We start from the raw sequence: 6064 nt of genomic DNA on the forward strand, positions 1-6064 counted from the left end.
ACCCAATGACTGTAACAAATCAACGTATTTTTCCCATTCCCGAATCCAACTTTTAGCCCCTTATTGAGAACCTCCCTCCCTTCAAGGATGTCCTTCCATAGGGGAGAGTCAATTGGTTTTGGAAAACAGTCCAGAAAGTTAGTTCCTTTAATGTGCCTAAGAGTTAGGACTTGACCTAGATTTTATTAGGTTGAGTGAGTAACTTCCAACCTAACTTAGACATGAAAGCAAGTTTCCAATTCCTAAGGTTTCTAAAGCCCAACCCACCTTTACAAATGGGTTTGCAAACATTACCCCAACAAGTTATGGGTAAATATGTTGTAGCTTCGACCTATTCCACAAAAACGTTTTACAAGCTCTCTCAATTTCAGTAGTTAGAGAGACATGAAGAAAGGTAGCTAGTTTGCATATCATACATGGGGTAGGTAATTAGTACAAGTTTTATAAGAGTATTTCTTCCGGCTATATCAAGTAATTTAGCTTGCCAACTTCGAATTATGTCCTTAGTTTTGTCAAGAATGTCAAGGAAATCTATTTTGCAAGAATGAGGAGGGAAGATGTTTATACTTAGATATTATCTACCAAATGAAGAAGATTGAGTCATTTGATAATGAGAAGCTAAGTTATTCCTAATGTTGTGGTTCATGCGCCTAGGGAAAATGATTGAAGATTTATGCACATTAATCTTAAGTTATGATAATCTATACAAATCATCAAGGACTCCATTAATGCAGTCTAGATTAGCAGTGGATGCTTGACCAAAAAGGAAAACATCATCCATATACAAGAAAGCCTTTCCAGATAAAGGACAAAAATATAAGGGGATAAGGGGTCACCTTGTCGGATTTCCCTAGAAGGAAGGAAAGTCTCAGTAATTATTTCTCAGTTCCAGAGGATAGAGATTGAGACCTTAGTAATACAACTCATTATCGGGTTAATTAAATTGTTAGGCAATCTTAACTTACACAAAGTATCTTTTATGAAGCTCCACTCTAAAGAGTCAAAAGACTTAGAGATGTCAATTTTGAGGGCCCTAACATTTATAGATTTAGGGGCTTTATTAAAGAAATGGGCAATTTCTTTGATTATGACAATATTAGCTTCAATAGATCTATCAATAATAAAACTGAATTGGAGAGGAGTAAACCAATTAAGGGGAAAGGATCTCAGCCTATGAGCTATAATTTCAATAACAAGTTTGTAGTTAGAGTTACAAAGTCTAATAGGTCTAAAGTCTTTTAGAGAGATTGGCCCCAAAATCTTTGGAATCAAACACGGGAAGGAATAATTATCCTCCTTAGGAAAGGATCCCAAACCGAAGCATTGGCCCACGAAGTCCACAATATGTAATTTAAGGTGATCCCAACGCTGCTGCCAGAATAAGGGTTGAATCTCGTCTCGACCAGAGCTTTTCATAGGGGCCATAAGGAAAAGCACCTCTATGACCTCTTCTTCACTTGGACTAAGGCCCAGCAAGGAAAGAGACTCAAGAGAAATAGATGGAGCTCTAATATTCGGGGTCCAAATAGAAGCGGTTCGGGAAGAAGTAAAAAGGTTTACAGAAAAAGAACGAGTCAAGTCTTTCAAAACGATCGGGTCATGGGTCATGTATCCACTCACCATCCCCACTTTGAAGCATAATAATTTTCCCTCTAAAGTTTCTAATTTTAGCTCTAAGATGAGGATACTTAGTATTCCAATCAGAAAATTTGCTCCACTCTAACCCCGCCTTTTGGGCCCAAAAAATCCTCTCACTATGATAAATTTGATTAAGCTCTAAGAGTAAGGATTTTTCAAAGTTTCTAATTTTAGCTCTAAGATGAGAATACTTAGTATTCCAATTAGAAAATTTTCTGTACTCTAACCCCGCCTTTTGAGCCCAAAAAATCCTTTCACTATGATAAATTTGATTAAGCTCTAAGAGTAAGGATTTGTCAAGAGAAGCCAGGAAGGAAGAATGACGTTTAACAAGAAATATTTGAATACCATTAATACGGGGAATAATATTTTTCGTTTTATAAATATTAAAATCTTGAAAGTTATTTCTCTAGTTATCAATGGTTGATTTGAACAATCTTTTCCCTTCAACCAAAGACTTATCCACCCAATTATTAACGAAAACGAGGAAAATGAATTATTTAACAACCAAGTTTCTTGACAACAAAAGGGGAAAACACCACAATAATCATCATTAGAAAGAGTAACTAATATAGGACAATGATCAGAATAAGTTTTAGGTAAATAGAATACCTGAGTTGCGGGATATGTGTTTAACCAACTCGGTTTCGCCAATATTCTATCCAACCGCTCTCTAATTAGACTTAAACCCTCCCTAGCGTTATTCCAATTGTATGGGTTACCATGAAACCCTAAATCAACCATGCAAGTCTCGTTAGTGAACTTATTAAAATCCGCACACTTATTAGGGTTAAAAACTCTCCCTCCCATCTTCTCAGACTGATTTGTGACTTCATTCATGTCACCAAGGATCATCCAAGGAAAATTATGGGGAGGAAGATATGTTTGCAGAGAGTTCCAAAATTGGTGTCTATACCCGGTAACACTCGGCGCATGCACACCGGTAATAAGCACCTCTGGCTGGTTAGGCTTAAGCTTAAAGAGGGAATGGAAATAGTTGGATGTCCCTTCAGTATAATACATCATCTCCAATTCATTTTTCCAAAAGAGCCACATACGCCCTCTTTTACCCAACAGATTAGCAACTTTAAAGTTATGAAAGCTCAAAAACCTGGACACCCTATTTGCACGAGCTTCATCGCTCTTCGTTTCAACGACAATGAAATCGCCGGTTTGTGAGTACATCTTCCCATGCATGGGAGAGAAACTCGCTGCTACTTGCACCACACAAGTTCCACATCAAAATCTTAAAATTTAAATCAGGAAGAAGGACATGCGTCTCATCAAACGCCTTATATGATGTTGCCTAAGGGAAGTGCTTATCCTACTCCTTCCAATTCTGAGCTTCCCCTAAGCTCCATACGTCCTCTATCTTGAGCGGAGTCATCATCACGTGAATTAATCTGGAGCTTCAGGAATTTTTCATACACTGCTAGGACTCAACTTAGAAACTCAATCCTACTTAGCCTGCATCAATATTGGGATCAAGTGTTCATTCTACCTAAGAAGGTATTGCATGAAATAAGCAGAATTTGTCAAGCATTCTTGTGGAGTGGACAATATTTTACCCACAAATCTAGTTTTGTTACTTGGGAAAGATTGTGTGCTCCTAAAAATGTAGGAGGACTACGGTTCAGAAATGTGGTTGCTTGGAATATTGCCAATCTTGGAAAATATGTTTGGGTTATTCAACCAAACAAGACAGAGTCTAGTTGAAGTGGATCAATGCAGTTTATCTTAGAGGGACTGATTGGTGGAATTACAACCCTAACTCAGGGGCTAGTTGGTACCGGAAGAAATTGTGCCAAGTTAAAGAACAAATCAAGCAAGTTTACACTCAAGCTGAATTTGACAATATGCACCATTATACAGTTAAGGTTGTATATGAGAAGATGAAAGCAGAGCAATCCAGGGTATATTGGGGTACAACAGTATGAAATAGGTTGAATCTACAACACAGGTTCATCTTCTAGCTTGCTATTCAAGCAAAACTTAGAATAGTTGGACTCATGCAAATGGGCATTGCCACAAATGATATGTGCTTATTGTGTGCTAATGCTAGTGAAACACATCAGCACTTATTTCTCAGATGCTATTTTAGCATTGCTTGCCTGATGCATCTCAAAGCTTGGCTTGGATGCAATGCAGTTATTGAAGATATGCAACAATTGGTCAGGTATGTTCAGAATAGTAGGAGATCTAAATTCCGTAAACAAGTTGTATTAGCAGGAGTTTCAGCACTGATTAAAACAAGAAACCAAGTCTTCTAGAAACATAGTGTTCAGATGTAATCAATTGAGGAGTTTTATGGAAGCTATAATTCATGTTGTAATGGCTCAAAAAATATCTCGAGTAGATTTCAATTGGTTTTGTAGCCTTTGAGTAGCACGCTTTAGGCTAAATTTGTAATCAGAAGCTTTGTTTGTTCTCTGATCTAAAGGTGAAGGGATCCAATCTAGTTGGTTTGCCTCTCTTTGAATTGGTTTTGGTTGTAACTGTTGGTTGATAAATAATTCACAATCAAAATTTAAACTACATTGCAATCACAATCAAGCCTTCCTCAATGCTCAGGAGCCTTAATTAATTAATACAAATATATAATAGTTATTTCATTAAACAAAAGCCGAAATTAATCCACTTTTATTGAATAATTGAATTAATCTATGTATACCAATCAACTTAAATCAAATTATATTGGTTGATTCTAACTTCTTAGCCAATATCGTAATATAACTATCAAATAAAAAGGAAATTTAGTTCTCGATCATGTACTATTATGTGCATTGTTTAGTAAGTGTAAGCTCCATTATCTTAACCATCAAGTAAAATACATAGTAATTAATTGAATCATTAATTAATTCCGAATTCCATCGTATTATTAGCTAACTTACTTAGACTTTTTTTTTTTAAAAAAAAAAGTTTACTCTTAAAGGTGAAAACTCATTTTATATTTAGCATACGTTCTCAATTTTGATCCACATGCATCTTCTCTTCAATAAAAACACACCCGTAAAAGAAAATTGATATGAAGCATTCGTTAAACTAAGTACACATAATGATCAAAGGTTGGATGCCTAGAATTATTAGCACAATCTATCAACAACAATTCTTTTCTTCTTACCTTAAACATTTCATTATGAGTAGAACACGCATTTGGGTTTAAAATAAAATGACCCTAACTGCCTCATTTTCAATTCATAAAAACAACTCATTACCAGCTCCGTTTCTGACTTTTTATGAACCCTGGCGAAGCGGGAAAATGGGCCCCTGAACTGTTTTTATATATATGTGAATATATTTCAATAGAAGACCAAAAATAATTTATTCAACATAACATGCCTTACTACGTAAAAAGAACTTCTAATTTTTTTTTTTTCAAATTTATCTCCTTCCTAAAAATCATATACAAAGTTGCTTCTTGCAGCATTTTGTGATGCAAAGTCAGTTATAATTACATCAAGATCAATGTTTTCCAACATATTCATCGTTTTTTTTCTTTTTTTCATAGCTAGATAGTTGTTTTTTTTGGTAACGTCATATGAAGAGGGAGTAGAGAATATAAAACTATGTCACATGTTTATTATGATGTAAAACAATGAAAGAGGTTCGAAATTAAATTTCAGCATCAACGGTAGAGATGAAAATATGGAAAAAAAAATTACATATATAACTATCATTTATTTTAGAATAAATTAATCTAAAAATACGAAATTTAGCAAAAACAGAAAAACCCTGTATATGAAGTATCCAAACATTAGAATTCCAGATTTTTTACCCATTTGATTCTTTGTCTGCCCAAAGTAGAACTTTGCCAGGGGACAGGGGAGTGAAATTCGAATAGAGAAACACCAAAAATTTGCACCAATTATCAAAATTTTGAACCCAATAATTGTGAAAAAAAAGGAAGAAGAAAATGGAAATTGGTGAGATGTTGAGTTCATGGAAGGAGCTTTATTTATATGCAATATTGAGCCCGATAGAAATTTCAATACAAAATAGTTGTTTATGGGGGAAATTATCTTCAATTGTGAAGTTCAATTAGAGATTGAGTAATTCACTGAGGATGGAAATTAGGAACAAAAATATTAAAGACTTTGAGATTTTCAGAATATGGAAAAGTGAAAAAAAGAAGAAGATTGAGTTCAAGAATTTATTTTAATCTTGGAAATTTTCCATAATTTGGAGAAGATGGAATGGCTTTGAAAGTTTTGAGGAGTAGAGAATTGAATGGGGGTGTTATTAAGGAAGGTTGAAGAAGATAATGAGTACACACGCACGTGTCTCTTTCCTTTCAACAGCAAGTTTCATCATTTTTTTTTTAATTAATTTCGACTCTCTTTCCTTGGACTCTGGACAAGCACCCCTCCTGTTCAGCCCCAAGGACGGGCCTGCTTACTACATACCATAAGTCCATAATGGTACATAT

The sequence above is a fragment of the Beta vulgaris genome, chromosome 7, assembly GCF_026745355.1.
Source record: "Beta vulgaris subsp. vulgaris cultivar EL10 chromosome 7, EL10.2, whole genome shotgun sequence".
NCBI classification, from domain to species: domain Eukaryota; kingdom Viridiplantae; phylum Streptophyta; class Magnoliopsida; order Caryophyllales; family Amaranthaceae; genus Beta; species Beta vulgaris.